At 47.7% G+C, this 17715-nt stretch overlaps 12 non-coding genes across 12 annotated transcripts; all 12 read right to left on the reverse strand.

Annotated features, from left to right (window-relative positions):
• Positions 1–596: 596 nt before the first annotated feature.
• LOC142729451 (U2 spliceosomal RNA) lies at positions 597–787 on the reverse strand. The gene has a single exon (XR_012878264.1). It is a non-coding gene; the product is annotated as a U2 spliceosomal RNA (small nuclear RNA).
• Positions 788–2083: 1296 nt separating this feature from the next.
• On the reverse strand, positions 2084–2274 carry LOC142729452 (U2 spliceosomal RNA). The gene has a single exon (XR_012878265.1). It is a non-coding gene; the product is annotated as a U2 spliceosomal RNA (small nuclear RNA).
• Positions 2275–3554: 1280 nt separating this feature from the next.
• LOC142729454 (U2 spliceosomal RNA) lies at positions 3555–3745 on the reverse strand. Its single transcript, XR_012878266.1, has one exon. It is a non-coding gene; the product is annotated as a U2 spliceosomal RNA (small nuclear RNA).
• A 1300-nt stretch (positions 3746–5045) lies between these two features.
• Positions 5046–5236, reverse strand: LOC142729455 (U2 spliceosomal RNA). Its single transcript, XR_012878267.1, has one exon. It is a non-coding gene; the product is annotated as a U2 spliceosomal RNA (small nuclear RNA).
• Positions 5237–6536: 1300 nt separating this feature from the next.
• On the reverse strand, positions 6537–6727 carry LOC142729456 (U2 spliceosomal RNA). The gene has a single exon (XR_012878268.1). It is a non-coding gene; the product is annotated as a U2 spliceosomal RNA (small nuclear RNA).
• A 1276-nt stretch (positions 6728–8003) lies between these two features.
• LOC142729457 (U2 spliceosomal RNA) lies at positions 8004–8194 on the reverse strand. The gene has a single exon (XR_012878269.1). It is a non-coding gene; the product is annotated as a U2 spliceosomal RNA (small nuclear RNA).
• A 1300-nt stretch (positions 8195–9494) lies between these two features.
• Positions 9495–9685, reverse strand: LOC142729458 (U2 spliceosomal RNA). The gene has a single exon (XR_012878270.1). It is a non-coding gene; the product is annotated as a U2 spliceosomal RNA (small nuclear RNA).
• A 1304-nt stretch (positions 9686–10989) lies between these two features.
• LOC142729516 (U2 spliceosomal RNA) lies at positions 10990–11180 on the reverse strand. The gene has a single exon (XR_012878323.1). It is a non-coding gene; the product is annotated as a U2 spliceosomal RNA (small nuclear RNA).
• Positions 11181–12468: 1288 nt separating this feature from the next.
• Positions 12469–12659, reverse strand: LOC142729460 (U2 spliceosomal RNA). The gene has a single exon (XR_012878272.1). It is a non-coding gene; the product is annotated as a U2 spliceosomal RNA (small nuclear RNA).
• Positions 12660–13943: 1284 nt separating this feature from the next.
• On the reverse strand, positions 13944–14134 carry LOC142729504 (U2 spliceosomal RNA). Its single transcript, XR_012878312.1, has one exon. It is a non-coding gene; the product is annotated as a U2 spliceosomal RNA (small nuclear RNA).
• A 1260-nt stretch (positions 14135–15394) lies between these two features.
• Positions 15395–15585, reverse strand: LOC142729531 (U2 spliceosomal RNA). Its single transcript, XR_012878336.1, has one exon. It is a non-coding gene; the product is annotated as a U2 spliceosomal RNA (small nuclear RNA).
• A 1265-nt stretch (positions 15586–16850) lies between these two features.
• On the reverse strand, positions 16851–17041 carry LOC142729461 (U2 spliceosomal RNA). Its single transcript, XR_012878273.1, has one exon. It is a non-coding gene; the product is annotated as a U2 spliceosomal RNA (small nuclear RNA).
• Between the last annotated feature and the right edge of the window lie 674 nt (positions 17042–17715).

Genomic DNA, 17715 nt, shown 5'->3' on the forward strand with positions numbered 1-17715 from the left:
TATTCTTCTAGGTAACATAGTAACAAATCCAAATTGCTGCTCTCTTTGTAGGCAAGCAAGGCTTTGTTGCAACTGCAATTCTTACTTCTTCTTGAAATGTAGGGACGACAGTACATTCCATCACATCCATCTAGTGTACACAGGTAGGTCCATTGTGGCGGGCAGGCGAGCGGGCGGGCTGCTTTATTGGCTGTTTGCTGTTCCCCTACTCCACTCCACTATTTGACTGTTGTGCTGCATCAATCAATCAATCAATCAATCAATCAATCAATCAATCAATCAATCAATCAATCAATCAGTGGCTGGCTCAGGTGCAGCTCTTTAACTTACCTAAAAGGGAGGGCGGAGAGAAGACAAGGAAGGTGAATGAGGTGTTCCAATGTGAAATGCCGGAAACACAGAAACACAGACGACACACAACAAGAGGTGGCAATCTATTCATTAATTGCATTTAATCAATGAGCTCATTATCACTCATGCATTGTCCAACAGGTGTTGAAATAATGGGATTAAAAGGGGAGATCCCTTCAGAAAGACAGAAACAATAGCAAAGACAAAAAACACTTTTGGAATCTGCTTTTAGTCAACACATAAGGAAAGGGTGCACCGGTCCTGGAAATACTGCAATACCAGGTCAATGCGTGGAGTGGACAGAGCAAGCTCTATTTCCATCTCCCTGTTCTAAAAATCCATTTAATATATGGTCCCCAGATAGGGGACGTATCAGATATTAAACTGATAAGAACAGATACTACACTTGATCTTAGCCAAAAGGCCGAGAAGCGATAACCCGAACGGGCCGCGCGTTGCCCGAGCCTGCCCGATACTGCTGTTCAGCCCTTGCAGCGATTCAGCCTACTTCTAGGCAATTCCATGGGGCCCTGCAGGCTCACACACTCACAGCTACACGGGAGGTGAATAAAGGCCGGAGAGGAAGCCAGACAGGATTTGCTTCTTTTGCTTGCACCACAATGCAGTGCTGAAAGAGGAGGAATCTACATAAAAACGCCTTCCTGGCAACGCCCAAATGCCCTGCTGCCATGCAGATAAACACTGGCAGCGGCAGCAAGTGCATGCCCACAGCCACCCCTTGTTCCTTCACACCTTGTATCAGCTGTAATCCAGTCCAGTCCAGTGCTGCCTGCTGAGCAGCACTGACCAACACTGCCTGGGCCCAGGCTTTTATCTCTGAGGCCCCATTATGATGTCAGAAAGCTGGCTCTGGAATCCTGAGGGCTCCACTATGACACGTGCAAAGTTCCGTCTGAACTTTATATAAGACGGTGAGGCTCAGTCAGTCACTCAGTGTTGCCTGAGAGGGCAACACTGCAACAGCCGGCCGCCAGGCTGTCTTTTTTTTGCACAGCTAGTTGCCTCCAGGAGGCCACAAGAGGGAGACAAGGGACTGCAAAATGGAAAATAGGCATCCACCAACTTTACAGACAACTTCTCCTTGCTCCTACAACCTCCATCCTTGCACAGTTTGTTATTCTTCTAGGTAACATAGTAACAAATCCAAATTGCTGCTCTCTTTGTAGGCAAGCAAGGCTTTGTTGCAACTGCAATTCTTACTTCTTCTTGAAATGTAGGGACGACAGTACATTCCATCACATCCATCTAGTGTACACAGGTAGGTCCATTGTGGCGGGCAGGCGAGCGGGCGGGCTGCTTTATTGGCTGTTTGCTGTTCCCCTACTCCACTCCACTATTTGACTGTTGTGCTGCATCAATCAATCAATCAATCAATCAATCAATCAATCAATCAATCAATCAATCAATCAATCAGTGGCTGGCTCAGGTGCAGCTCTTTAACTTACCTAAAAGGGAGGGCGGAGAGAAGACAAGGAAGGTGAATGAGGTGTTCCAATGTGAAATGCCGGAAACACAGAAACACAGACGACACACAACAAGAGGTGGCAATCTATTCATTAATTGCATTTAATCAATGAGCTCATTATCACTCATGCATTGTCCAACAGGTGTTGAAATAATGGGATTAAAAGGGGAGATCCCTTCAGAAAGACAGAAACAATAGCAAAGACAAAAAACACTTTTGGAATCTGCTTTTAGTCAACACATAAGGAAAGGGTGCACCGGTCCTGGAAATACTGCAATACCAGGTCAATGCGTGGAGTGGACAGAGCAAGCTCTATTTCCATCTCCCTGTTCTAAAAATCCATTTAATATATGGTCCCCAGATAGGGGACGTATCAGATATTAAACTGATAAGAACAGATACTACACTTGATCTTAGCCAAAAGGCCGAGAAGCGATAACCCGAACGGGCCGCGCGTTGCCCGAGCCTGCCCGATACTGCTGTTCAGCCCTTGCAGCGATTCAGCCTACTTCTAGGCAATTCCATGGGGCCCTGCAGGCTCACACACTCACAGCTACACGGGAGGTGAATAAAGGCCGGAGAGGAAGCCAGACAGGATTTGCTTCTTTTGCTTGCACCACAATGCAGTGCTGAAAGAGGAGGAATCTACATAAAAACGCCTTCCTGGCAACGCCCAAATGCCCTGCTGCCATGCAGATAAACACTGGCAGCGGCAGCAAGTGCATGCCCACAGCCACCCCTTGTTCCTTCACACCTTGTATCAGCTGTAATCCAGTCCAGTCCAGTGCTGCCTGCTGAGCAGCACTGACCAACACTGCCTGGGCCCAGGCTTTTATCTCTGAGGCCCCATTATGATGTCAGAAAGCTGGCTCTGGAATCCTGAGGGCTCCACTATGACACGTGCAAAGTTCCGTCTGAACTTTATATAAGACGGTGAGGCTCAGTCAGTCACTCAGTGTTGCCTGAGAGGGCAACACTGCAACAGCCGGCCGCCAGGCTGTCTTTTTTTTGCACAGCTAGTTGTCTCCAGGAGGCCACAAGAGGGAGACAAGGGACTGCAAAATGGAAAATAGGCATCCACCAACTTTACAGACAACTTCTCCTTGCTCCTACAACCTCCATCCTTGCACAGTTTGTTATTCTTCTAGGTAACATAGTAACAAATCCAAATTGCTGCTCTCTTTGTAGGCAAGCAAGGCTTTGTTGCAACTGCAATTCTTACTTCTTCTTGAAATGTAGGGACGACAGTACATTCCATCACATCCATCTAGTGTACACAGGTAGGTCCATTGTGGCGGGCAGGCGAGCGGGCGGGCTGCTTTATTGGCTGTTTGCTGTTCCCCTACTCCACTCCACTATTTGACTGTTGTGCTGCATCAATCAATCAATCAATCAATCAATCAATCAATCAATCAATCAGTGGCTGGCTCAGGTGCAGCTCTTTAACTTACCTAAAAGGGAGGGCGGAGAGAAGACAAGGAAGGTGAATGAGGTGTTCCAATGTGAAATGCCGGAAACACAGAAACACAGACGACACACAACAAGAGGTGGCAATCTATTCATTAATTGCATTTAATCAATGAGCTCATTATCACTCATGCATTGTCCAACAGGTGTTGAAATAATGGGATTAAAAGGGGAGATCCCTTCAGAAAGACAGAAACAATAGCAAAGACAAAAAACACTTTTGGAATCTGCTTTTAGTCAACACATAAGGAAAGGGTGCACCGGTCCTGGAAATACTGCAATACCAGGTCAATGCGTGGAGTGGACAGAGCAAGCTCTATTTCCATCTCCCTGTTCTAAAAATCCATTTAATATATGGTCCCCAGATAGGGGACGTATCAGATATTAAACTGATAAGAACAGATACTACACTTGATCTTAGCCAAAAGGCCGAGAAGCGATAACCCGAACGGGCCGCGCGTTGCCCGAGCCTGCCCGATACTGCTGTTCAGCCCTTGCAGCGATTCAGCCTACTTCTAGGCAATTCCATGGGGCCCTGCAGGCTCACACACTCACAGCTACACGGGAGGTGAATAAAGGCCGGAGAGGAAGCCAGACAGGATTTGCTTCTTTGCTTCTTTTGCTTGCACCACAATGCAGTGCTGAAAGAGGAGGAATCTACATAAAAACGCCTTCCTGGCAACGCCCAAATGCCCTGCTGCCATGCAGATAAACACTGGCAGCGGCAGCAAGTGCATGCCCACAGCCACCCCTTGTTCCTTCACACCTTGTATCAGCTGTAATCCAGTCCAGTCCAGTGCTGCCTGCTGAGCAGCACTGACCAACACTGCCTGGGCCCAGGCTTTTATCTCTGAGGCCCCATTATGATGTCAGAAAGCTGGCTCTGGAATCCTGAGGGCTCCACTATGACACGTGCAAAGTTCCGTCTGAACTTTATATAAGACGGTGAGGCTCAGTCAGTCACTCAGTGTTGCCTGAGAGGGCAACACTGCAACAGCCGGCCGCCAGGCTGTCTTTTTTTTGCACAGCTAGTTGCCTCCAGGAGGCCACAAGAGGGAGACAAGGGACTGCAAAATGGAAAATAGGCATCCACCAACTTTACAGACAACTTCTCCTTGCTCCTACAACCTCCATCCTTGCACAGTTTGTTATTCTTCTAGGTAACATAGTAACAAATCCAAATTGCTGCTCTCTTTGTAGGCAAGCAAGGCTTTGTTGCAACTGCAATTCTTACTTCTTCTTGAAATGTAGGGACGACAGTACATTCCATCACATCCATCTAGTGTACACAGGTAGGTCCATTGTGGCGGGCAGGCGAGCGGGCGGGCTGCTTTATTGGCTGTTTGCTGTTCCCCTACTCCACTCCACTATTTGACTGTTGTGCTGCATCAATCAATCAATCAATCAATCAATCAATCAATCAATCAATCAATCAATCAATCAGTGGCTGGCTCAGGTGCAGCTCTTTAACTTACCTAAAAGGGAGGGCGGAGAGAAGACAAGGAAGGTGAATGAGGTGTTCCAATGTGAAATGCCGGAAACACAGAAACACAGACGACACACAACAAGAGGTGGCAATCTATTCATTAATTGCATTTAATCAATGAGCTCATTATCACTCATGCATTGTCCAACAGGTGTTGAAATAATGGGATTAAAAGGGGAGATCCCTTCAGAAAGACAGAAACAATAGCAAAGACAAAAAACACTTTTGGAATCTGCTTTTAGTCAACACATAAGGAAAGGGTGCACCGGTCCTGGAAATACTGCAATACCAGGTCAATGCGTGGAGTGGACAGAGCAAGCTCTATTTCCATCTCCCTGTTCTAAAAATCCATTTAATATATGGTCCCCAGATAGGGGACGTATCAGATATTAAACTGATAAGAACAGATACTACACTTGATCTTAGCCAAAAGGCCGAGAAGCGATAACCCGAACGGGCCGCGCGTTGCCCGAGCCTGCCCGATACTGCTGTTCAGCCCTTGCAGCGATTCAGCCTACTTCTAGGCAATTCCATGGGGCCCTGCAGGCTCACACACTCACAGCTACACGGGAGGTGAATAAAGGCCGGAGAGGAAGCCAGACAGGATTTGCTTCTTTTGCTTGCACCACAATGCAGTGCTGAAAGAGGAGGAATCTACATAAAAACGCCTTCCTGGCAACGCCCAAATGCCCTGCTGCCATGCAGATAAACACTGGCAGCGGCAGCAAGTGCATGCCCACAGCCACCCCTTGTTCCTTCACACCTTGTATCAGCTGTAATCCAGTCCAGTCCAGTGCTGCCTGCTGAGCAGCACTGACCAACACTGCCTGGGCCCAGGCTTTTATCTCTGAGGCCCCATTATGATGTCAGAAAGCTGGCTCTGGAATCCTGAGGGCTCCACTATGACACGTGCAAAGTTCCGTCTGAACTTTATATAAGACGGTGAGGCTCAGTCAGTCACTCAGTGTTGCCTGAGAGGGCAACACTGCAACAGCCGGCCGCCAGGCTGTCTTTTTTTTGCACAGCTAGTTGCCTCCAGGAGGCCACAAGAGGGAGACAAGGGACTGCAAAATGGAAAATAGGCATCCACCAACTTTACAGACAACTTCTCCTTGCTCCTACAACCTCCATCCTTGCACAGTTTGTTATTCTTCTAGGTAACATAGTAACAAATCCAAATTGCTGCTCTCTTTGTAGGCAAGCAAGGCTTTGTTGCAACTGCAATTCTTACTTCTTCTTGAAATGTAGGGACGACAGTACATTCCATCACATCCATCTAGTGTACACAGGTAGGTCCATTGTGGCGGGCAGGCGAGCGGGCGGGCTGCTTTATTGGCTGTTTGCTGTTCCCCTACTCCACTCCACTATTTGACTGTTGTGCTGCATCAATCAATCAATCAATCAATCAATCAATCAATCAATCAATCAATCAATCAATCAATCAATCAGTGGCTGGCTCAGGTGCAGCTCTTTAACTTACCTAAAAGGGAGGGCGGAGAGAAGACAAGGAAGGTGAATGAGGTGTTCCAATGTGAAATGCCGGAAACACAGAAACACAGACGACACACAACAAGAGGTGGCAATCTATTCATTAATTGCATTTAATCAATGAGCTCATTATCACTCATGCATTGTCCAACAGGTGTTGAAATAATGGGATTAAAAGGGGAGATCCCTTCAGAAAGACAGAAACAATAGCAAAGACAAAAAACACTTTTGGAATCTGCTTTTAGTCAACACATAAGGAAAGGGTGCACCGGTCCTGGAAATACTGCAATACCAGGTCAATGCGTGGAGTGGACAGAGCAAGCTCTATTTCCATCTCCCTGTTCTAAAAATCCATTTAATATATGGTCCCCAGATAGGGGACGTATCAGATATTAAACTGATAAGAACAGATACTACACTTGATCTTAGCCAAAAGGCCGAGAAGCGATAACCCGAACGGGCCGCGCGTTGCCCGAGCCTGCCCGATACTGCTGTTCAGCCCTTGCAGCGATTCAGCCTACTTCTAGGCAATTCCATGGGGCCCTGCAGGCTCACACACTCACAGCTACACGGGAGGTGAATAAAGGCCGGAGAGGAAGCCAGACAGGATTTGCTTCTTTTGCTTGCACCACAATGCAGTGCTGAAAGAGGAGGAATCTACATAAAAACGCCTTCCTGGCAACGCCCAAATGCCCTGCTGCCATGCAGATAAACACTGGCAGCGGCAGCAAGTGCATGCCCACAGCCACCCCTTGTTCCTTCACACCTTGTATCAGCTGTAATCCAGTCCAGTCCAGTGCTGCCTGCTGAGCAGCACTGACCAACACTGCCTGGGCCCAGGCTTTTATCTCTGAGGCCCCATTATGATGTCAGAAAGCTGGCTCTGGAATCCTGAGGGCTCCACTATGACACGTGCAAAGTTCCGTCTGAACTTTATATAAGACGGTGAGGCTCAGTCAGTCACTCAGTGTTGCCTGAGAGGGCAACACTGCAACAGCCGGCCGCCAGGCTGTCTTTTTTTTGCACAGCTAGTTGCCTCCAGGAGGCCACAAGAGGGAGACAAGGGACTGCAAAATGGAAAATAGGCATCCACCAACTTTACAGACAACTTCTCCTTGCTCCTACAACCTCCATCCTTGCACAGTTTGTTATTCTTCTAGGTAACATAGTAACAAATCCAAATTGCTGCTCTCTTTGTAGGCAAGCAAGGCTTTGTTGCAACTGCAATTCTTACTTCTTCTTGAAATGTAGGGACGACAGTACATTCCATCACATCCATCTAGTGTACACAGGTAGGTCCATTGTGGCGGGCAGGCGAGCGGGCGGGCTGCTTTATTGGCTGTTTGCTGTTCCCCTACTCCACTCCACTATTTGACTGTTGTGCTGCATCAATCAATCAATCAATCAATCAATCAATCAATCAATCAGTGGCTGGCTCAGGTGCAGCTCTTTAACTTACCTAAAAGGGAGGGCGGAGAGAAGACAAGGAAGGTGAATGAGGTGTTCCAATGTGAAATGCCGGAAACACAGAAACACAGACGACACACAACAAGAGGTGGCAATCTATTCATTAATTGCATTTAATCAATGAGCTCATTATCACTCATGCATTGTCCAACAGGTGTTGAAATAATGGGATTAAAAGGGGAGATCCCTTCAGAAAGACAGAAACAATAGCAAAGACAAAAAACACTTTTGGAATCTGCTTTTAGTCAACACATAAGGAAAGGGTGCACCGGTCCTGGAAATACTGCAATACCAGGTCAATGCGTGGAGTGGACAGAGCAAGCTCTATTTCCATCTCCCTGTTCTAAAAATCCATTTAATATATGGTCCCCAGATAGGGGACGTATCAGATATTAAACTGATAAGAACAGATACTACACTTGATCTTAGCCAAAAGGCCGAGAAGCGATAACCCGAACGGGCCGCGCGTTGCCCGAGCCTGCCCGATACTGCTGTTCAGCCCTTGCAGCGATTCAGCCTACTTCTAGGCAATTCCATGGGGCCCTGCAGGCTCACACACTCACAGCTACACGGGAGGTGAATAAAGGCCGGAGAGGAAGCCAGACAGGATTTGCTTCTTTTGCTTGCACCACAATGCAGTGCTGAAAGAGGAGGAATCTACATAAAAACGCCTTCCTGGCAACGCCCAAATGCCCTGCTGCCATGCAGATAAACACTGGCAGCGGCAGCAAGTGCATGCCCACAGCCACCCCTTGTTCCTTCACACCTTGTATCAGCTGTAATCCAGTCCAGTCCAGTGCTGCCTGCTGAGCAGCACTGACCAACACTGCCTGGGCCCAGGCTTTTATCTCTGAGGCCCCATTATGATGTCAGAAAGCTGGCTCTGGAATCCTGAGGGCTCCACTATGACACGTGCAAAGTTCCGTCTGAACTTTATATAAGACGGTGAGGCTCAGTCAGTCACTCAGTGTTGCCTGAGAGGGCAACACTGCAACAGCCGGCCGCCAGGCTGTCTTTTTTTTGCACAGCTAGTTGCCTCCAGGAGGCCACAAGAGGGAGACAAGGGACTGCAAAATGGAAAATAGGCATCCACCAACTTTACAGACAACTTCTCCTTGCTCCTACAACCTCCATCCTTGCACAGTTTGTTATTCTTCTAGGTAACATAGTAACAAATCCAAATTGCTGCTCTCTTTGTAGGCAAGCAAGGCTTTGTTGCAACTGCAATTCTTACTTCTTCTTGAAATGTAGGGACGACAGTACATTCCATCACATCCATCTAGTGTACACAGGTAGGTCCATTGTGGCGGGCAGGCGAGCGGGCGGGCTGCTCTATTGGCTGTTTGCTGTTCCCCTACTCCACTCCACTATTTGACTGTTGTGCTGCATCAATCAATCAATCAATCAATCAATCAATCAATCAATCAATCAATCAATCAATCAATCAATCAGTGGCTGGCTCAGGTGCAGCTCTTTAACTTACCTAAAAGGGAGAGCGGAGAGAAGACAAGGAAGGTGAATGAGGTGTTCCAATGTGAAATGCCGGAAACACAGAAACACAGACGACACACAACAAGAGGTGGCAATCTATTCATTAATTGCATTTAATCAATGAGCTCATTATCACTCATGCATTGTCCAACAGGTGTTGAAATAATGGGATTAAAAGGGGAGATCCCTTCAGAAAGACAGAAACAATAGCAAAGACAAAAAACACTTTTGGAATCTGCTTTTAGTCAACACATAAGGAAAGGGTGCACCGGTCCTGGAAATACTGCAATACCAGGTCAATGCGTGGAGTGGACAGAGCAAGCTCTATTTCCATCTCCCTGTTCTAAAAATCCATTTAATATATGGTCCCCAGATAGGGGACGTATCAGATATTAAACTGATAAGAACAGATACTACACTTGATCTTAGCCAAAAGGCCGAGAAGCGATAACCCGAACGGGCCGCGCGTTGCCCGAGCCTGCCCGATACTGCTGTTCAGCCCTTGCAGCGATTCAGCCTACTTCTAGGCAATTCCATGGGGCCCTGCAGGCTCACACACTCACAGCTACACGGGAGGTGAATAAAGGCCGGAGAGGAAGCCAGACAGGATTTGCTTCTTTTGCTTGCACCACAATGCAGTGCTGAAAGAGGAGGAATCTACATAAAAACGCCTTCCTGGCAACGCCCAAATGCCCTGCTGCCATGCAGATAAACACTGGCAGCGGCAGCAAGTGCATGCCCACAGCCACCCCTTGTTCCTTCACACCTTGTATCAGCTGTAATCCAGTCCAGTCCAGTGCTGCCTGCTGAGCAGCACTGACCAACACTGCCTGGGCCCAGGCTTTTATCTCTGAGGCCCCATTATGATGTCAGAAAGCTGGCTCTGGAATCCTGAGGGCTCCACTATGACACGTGCAAAGTTCCGTCTGAACTTTATATAAGACGGTGAGGCTCAGTCAGTCACTCAGTGTTGCCTGAGAGGGCAACACTGCAACAGCCGGCCGCCAGGCTGTCTTTTTTTTGCACAGCTAGTTGCCTCCAGGAGGCCACAAGAGGGAGACAAGGGACTGCAAAATGGAAAATAGGCATCCACCAACTTTACAGACAACTTCTCCTTGCTCCTACAACCTCCATCCTTGCACAGTTTGTTATTCTTCTAGGTAACATAGTAACAAATCCAAATTGCTGCTCTCTTTGTAGGCAAGCAAGGCTTTGTTGCAACTGCAATTCTTACTTCTTCTTGAAATGTAGGGACGACAGTACATTCCATCACATCCATCTAGTGTACACAGGTAGGTCCATTGTGGCGGGCAGGCGAGCGGGCGGGCTGCTTTATTGGCTGTTTGCTGTTCCCCTACTCCACTCCACTATTTGACTGTTGTGCTGCATCAATCAATCAATCAATCAATCAATCAATCAATCAATCAATCAATCAATCAATCAATCAATCAATCAGTGGCTGGCTCAGGTGCAGCTCTTTAACTTACCTAAAAGGGAGGGCGGAGAGAAGACAAGGAAGGTGAATGAGGTGTTCCAATGTGAAATGCCGGAAACACAGAAACACAGACGACACACAACAAGAGGTGGCAATCTATTCATTAATTGCATTTAATCAATGAGCTCATTATCACTCATGCATTGTCCAACAGGTGTTGAAATAATGGGATTAAAAGGGGAGATCCCTTCAGAAAGACAGAAACAATAGCAAAGACAAAAAACACTTTTGGAATCTGCTTTTAGTCAACACATAAGGAAAGGGTGCACCGGTCCTGGAAATACTGCAATACCAGGTCAATGCGTGGAGTGGACAGAGCAAGCTCTATTTCCATCTCCCTGTTCTAAAAATCCATTTAATATATGGTCCCCAGATAGGGGACGTATCAAATATTAAACTGATAAGAACAGATACTACACTTGATCTTAGCCAAAAGGCCGAGAAGCGATAACCCGAACGGGCCGCGCGTTGCCCGAGCCTGCCCGATACTGCTGTTCAGCCCTTGCAGCGATTCAGCCTACTTCTAGGCAATTCCATGGGGCCCTGCAGGCTCACACACTCACAGCTACACGGGAGGTGAATAAAGGCCGGAGAGGAAGCCAGACAGGATTTGCTTCTTTTGCTTGCACCACAATGCAGTGCTGAAAGAGGAGGAATCTACATAAAAACGCCTTCCTGGCAACGCCCAAATGCCCTGCTGCCATGCAGATAAACACTGGCAGCGGCAGCAAGTGCATGCCCACAGCCACCCCTTGTTCCTTCACACCTTGTATCAGCTGTAATCCAGTCCAGTCCAGTGCTGCCTGCTGAGCAGCACTGACCAACACTGCCTGGGCCCAGGCTTTTATCTCTGAGGCCCCATTATGATGTCAGAAAGGTGGCTCTGGAATCCTGAGGGCTCCACTATGACACGTGCAAAGTTCCGTCTGAACTTTATATAAGACGGTGAGGCTCAGTCAGTCACTCAGTGTTGCCTGAGAGGGCAACACTGCAACAGCCGGCCGCCAGGCTGTCTTTTTTTTGCACAGCTAGTTGCCTCCAGGAGGCCACAAGAGGGAGACAAGGGACTGCAAAATGGAAAATAGGCATCCACCAACTTTACAGACAACTTCTCCTTGCTCCTACAACCTCCATCCTTGCACAGTTTGTTATTCTTCTAGGTAACATAGTAACAAATCCAAATTGCTGCTCTCTTTGTAGGCAAGCAAGGCTTTGTTGCAACTGCAATTCTTACTTCTTCTTGAAATGTAGGGACGACAGTACATTCCATCACATCCATCTAGTGTACACAGGTAGGTCCATTGTGGCGGGCAGGCGAGCGGGCGGGCTGCTTTATTGGCTGTTTGCTGTTCCCCTACTCCACTCCACTATTTGACTGTTGTGCTGCATCAATCAATCAATCAATCAATCAATCAATCAATCAATCAATCAATCAATCAGTGGCTGGCTCAGGTGCAGCTCTTTAACTTACCTAAAAGGGAGGGCGGAGAGAAGACAAGGAAGGTGAATGAGGTGTTCCAATGTGAAATGCCGGAAACACAGAAACACAGACGACACACAACAAGAGGTGGCAATCTATTCATTAATTGCATTTAATCAATGAGCTCATTATCACTCATGCATTGTCCAACAGGTGTTGAAATAATGGGATTAAAAGGGGAGATCCCTTCAGAAAGACAGAAACAATAGCAAAGACAAAAAACACTTTTGGAATCTGCTTTTAGTCAACACATAAGGAAAGGGTGCACCGGTCCTGGAAATACTGCAATACCAGGTCAATGCGTGGAGTGGACAGAGCAAGCTCTATTTCCATCTCCCTGTTCTAAAAATCCATTTAATATATGGTCCCCAGATAGGGGACGTATCAGATATTAAACTGATAAGAACAGATACTACACTTGATCTTAGCCAAAAGGCCGAGAAGCGATAACCCGAACGGGCCGCGCGTTGCCCGAGCCTGCCCGATACTGCTGTTCAGCCCTTGCAGCGATTCAGCCTACTTCTAGGCAATTCCATGGGGCCCTGCAGGCTCACACACTCACAGCTACACGGGAGGTGAATAAAGGCCGGAGAGGAAGCCAGACAGGATTTGCTTCTTTTGCTTGCACCACAATGCAGTGCTGAAAGAGGAGGAATCTACATAAAAACGCCTTCCTGGCAACGCCCAAATGCCCTGCTGCCATGCAGATAAACACTGGCAGCGGCAGCAAGTGCATGCCCACAGCCACCCCTTGTTCCTTCACACCTTGTATCAGCTGTAATCCAGTCCAGTCCAGTGCTGCCTGCTGAGCAGCACTGACCAACACTGCCTGGGCCCAGGCTTTTATCTCTGAGGCCCCATTATGATGTCAGAAAGCTGGCTCTGGAATCCTGAGGGCTCCACTATGACACGTGCAAAGTTCCGTCTGAACTTTATATAAGACGGTGAGGCTCAGTCAGTCACTCAGTGTTGCCTGAGAGGGCAACACTGCAACAGCCGGCCGCCAGGCTGTCTTTTTTTTGCACAGCTAGTTGCCTCCAGGAGGCCACAAGAGGGAGACAAGGGACTGCAAAATGGAAAATAGGCATCCACCAACTTTACAGACAACTTCTCCTTGCTCCTACAACCTCCATCCTTGCACAGTTTGTTATTCTTCTAGGTAACATAGTAACAAATCCAAATTGCTGCTCTCTTTGTAGGCAAGCAAGGCTTTGTTGCAACTGCAATTCTTACTTCTTCTTGAAATGTAGGGACGACAGTACATTCCATCACATCCATCTAGTGTACACAGGTAGGTCCATTGTGGCGGGCAGGCGAGCGGGCGGGCTGCTTTATTGGCTGTTTGCTGTTCCCCTACTCCACTCCACTATTTGACTGTTGTGCTGCATCAATCAATCAATCAATCAATCAATCAATCAATCAATCAATCAATCAGTGGCTGGCTCAGGTGCAGCTCTTTAACTTACCTAAAAGGGAGGGCGGAGAGAAGACAAGGAAGGTGAATGAGGTATTCCAATGTGAAATGCCGGAAACACAGAAACACAGACGACACACAACAAGAGGTGGCAATCTATTCATTAATTGCATTTAATCAATGAGATCATTATCACTCATGCATTGTCCAACAGGTGTTGAAATAATGGGATTAAAAGGGGAGATCCCTTCAGAAAGACAGAAACAATAGCAAAGACAAAAAACACTTTTGGAATCTGCTTTTAGTCAACACATAAGGAAAGGGTGCACCGGTCCTGGAAATACTGCAATACCAGGTCAATGCGTGGAATGGACAGAGCAAGCTCTATTTCCATCTCCCTGTTCTAAAAATCCATTTAATATATGGTCCCCAGATAGGGGACGTATCAGATATTAAACTGATAAGAACAGATACTACACTTGATCTTAGCCAAAAGGCCGAGAAGCGATAACCCGAACGGGCCGCGCGTTGCCCGAGCCTGCCCGATACTGCTGTTCAGCCCTTGCAGCGATTCAGCCTACTTCTAGGCAATTCCATGGGGCCCTGCAGGCTCACACACTCACAGCTACACGGGAGGTGAATAAAGGCCGGAGAGGAAGCCAGACAGGATTTGCTTCTTTTGCTTGCACCACAATGCAGTGCTGAAAGAGGAGGAATCTACATAAAAACGCCTTCCTGGCAACGCCCAAATGCCCTGCTGCCATGCAGATAAACACTGGCAGCGGCAGCAAGTGCATGCCCACAGCCACCCCTTGTTCCTTCACACCTTGTATCAGCTGTAATCCAGTCCAGTCCAGTGCTGCCTGCTGAGCAGCACTGACCAACACTGCCTGGGCCCAGGCTTTTATCTCTGAGGCCCCATTATGATGTCAGAAAGCTGGCTCTGGAATCCTGAGGGCTCCACTATGACACGTGCAAAGTTCCGTCTGAACTTTATATAAGACGGTGAGGCTCAGTCAGTCACTCAGTGTTGCCTGAGAGGGCAACACTGCAACAGCCGGCCGCCAGGCTGTCTTTTTTTTGCACAGCTAGTTGCCTCCAGGAGGCCACAAGAGGGAGACAAGGGACTGCAAAATGGAAAATAGGCATCCACCAACTTTACAGACAACTTCTCCTTGCTCCTACAACCTCCATCCTTGCACAGTTTGTTATTCTTCTAGGTAACATAGTAACAAATCCAAATTGCTGCTCTCTTTGTAGGCAAGCAAGGCTTTGTTGCAACTGCAATTCTTACTTCTTCTTGAAATGTAGGGACGACAGTACATTCCATCACATCCATCTAGTGTACACAGGTAGGTCCATTGTGGCGGGCAGGCGAGCGGGCGGGCTGCTTTATTGGCTGTTTGCTGTTCCCCTACTCCACTCCACTATTTGACTGTTGTGCTGCATCAATCAATCAATCAATCAATCAATCAATCAATCAATCAATCAATCAATCAATCAGTGGCTGGCTCAGGTGCAGCTCTTTAACTTACCTAAAAGGGAGGGCGGAGAGAAGACAAGGAAGGTGAATGAGGTGTTCCAATGTGAAATGCCGGAAACACAGAAACACAGACGACACACAACAAGAGGTGGCAATCTATTCATTAATTGCATTTAATCAATGAGCTCATTATCACTCATGCATTGTCCAACAGGTGTTGAAATAATGGGATTAAAAGGGGAGATCCCTTCAGAAAGACAGAAACAATAGCAACTTTTGGAATCTGCTTTTAGTCAACACATAAGGAAATACTGCAATACCAGGTCAATGCGTGGAGTGGACAGAGCAAGCTCTATTTCCATCTCCCTGTTCTAAAAATCCATTTAATATATGGTCCCCAGATAGGGGACGTATCAGATATTAAACTGATAAGAACAGATACTACACTTGATCTTAGCCAAAAGGCCGAGAAGCGATAACCCGAACGGGCCGCGCGTTGCCCGAGCCTGCCCGATACTGCTGTTCAGCCCTTGCAGCGATTCAGCCTACTTCTAGGCAATTCCATGGGGCCCTGCAGGCTCACACACTCACAGCTAGAAGCCAGACAGGATTTGCTTCTTTTGCTTGCACCACAATGCAGTGCTGAAAGAGGAGGAATCTACATAAAAACGCCTTCCTGGCAACGCCCAAATGCCCTGCTGCCATGCAGATAAACACTGGCAGCGGCAGCAAGTGCATGCCCACAGCCACCCCTTGTTCCTTCACACCTTGTATCAGCTGTAATCCAGTCCAGTCCAGTGCTGCCTGCTGAGCAGCACTGACCAACACTGCCTGGGCCCAGGCTTTTATCTCTGAGGCCCCATTATGATGTCAGAAAGCTGGCTCTGGAATCCTGAGGGCTCCACTATGACACGTGCAAAGTTCCGTCTGAACTTTATATAAGACGGTGAGGCTCAGTCAGTCACTCAGTGTTGCCTGAGAGGGCAACACTGCAACAGCCGGCCGCCAGGCTGTCTTTTTTTTGCACAGCTAGTTGCCTCCAGGAGGCCACAAGAGGGAGACAAGGGACTGCAAAATGGAAAATAGGCATCCACCAACTTTACAGACAACTTCTCCTTGCTCCTACAACCTCCATCCTTGCACAGTTTGTTATTCTTCTAGGTAACATAGTAACAAATCCAAATTGCTGCTCTCTTTGTAGGCAAGCAAGGCTTTGTTGCAACTGCAATTCTTACTTCTTCTTGAAATGTAGGGACGACAGTACATTCCATCACATCCATCTAGTGTACACAGGTAGGTCCATTGTGGCGGGCAGGCGAGCGGGCGGGCTGCTTTATTGGCTGTTTGCTGTTCCCCTACTCCACTCCACTATTTGACTGTTGTGCTGCATCAATCAATCAATCAATCAATCAATCAATCAATCAATCAATCAATCAATCAATCAGTGGCTGGCTCAGGTGCAGCTCTTTAACTTACCTAAAAGGGAGGGCGGAGAGAAGACAAGGAAGGTGAATGAGGTGTTCCAATGTGAAATGCCGGAAACACAGAAACACAGACGACACACAACAAGAGGTGGCAATCTATTCATTAATTGCATTTAATCAATGAGCTCATTATCACTCATGCATTGTCCAACAGGTGTTGAAATAATGGGATTAAAAGGGGAGATCCCTTCAGAAAGACAGAAACAATAGCAAAGACAAAAAACACTTTTGGAATCTGCTTTTAGTCAACACATAAGGAAAGGGTGCACCGGTCCTGGAAATACTGCAATACCAGGTCAATGCGTGGAGTGGACAGAGCAAGCTCTATTTCCATCTCCCTGTTCTAAAAATCCATTTAATATATGGTCCCCAGATAGGGGACGTATCAGATATTAAACTGATAAGAACAGATACTACACTTGATCTTAGCCAAAAGGCCGAGAAGCGATAACCCGAACGGGCCGCGCGTTGCCCGAGCCTGCCCGATACTGCTGTTCAGCCCTTGCAGCGATTCAGCCTACTTCTAGGCAATTCCATGGGGCCCTGCAGGCTCACACACTCACAGCTACACGGGAGGTGAATAAAGGCCGGAGAGGAAGCCAGACAGGATTTGCTTCTTTTGCTTGCACCACAATGCAGTGCTGAAAGAGGAGGAATCTACATAAAAACGCCTTCCTGGCAACGCCCAAATGCCCTGCTGCCATGCAGATAAACACTGGCAGCGGCAGCAAGTGCATGCCCACAGCCACCCCTTGTTCCTTCACACCTTGTATCAGCTGTAATCCAGTCCAGTCCAGTGCTGCCTGCTGAGCAGCACTGACCAACACTGCCTGGGCCCAGGCTTTTATCTCTGAGGCCCCATTATGATGTCAGAAAGCTGGCTCTGGAATCCTGAGGGCTCCACTATGACACGTGCAAAGTTCCGTCTGAACTTTATATAAGACGGTGAGGCTCAGTCAGTCACTCAGTGTTGCCTGAGAGGGCAACACTGCAACAGCCGGCCGCCAGGCTGTCTTTTTTTTGCACAGCTAGTTGCCTCCAGGAGGCCACAAGAGGGAGACAAGGGACTGCAAAATGGAAAATAGGCATCCACCAACTTTACAGACAACTTCTCCTTGCTCCT

This window comes from Rhinoderma darwinii, unplaced genomic scaffold (genome assembly GCF_050947455.1).
Source record: "Rhinoderma darwinii isolate aRhiDar2 unplaced genomic scaffold, aRhiDar2.hap1 Scaffold_718, whole genome shotgun sequence".
In the NCBI taxonomy this organism is placed as follows: domain Eukaryota; kingdom Metazoa; phylum Chordata; class Amphibia; order Anura; family Rhinodermatidae; genus Rhinoderma; species Rhinoderma darwinii.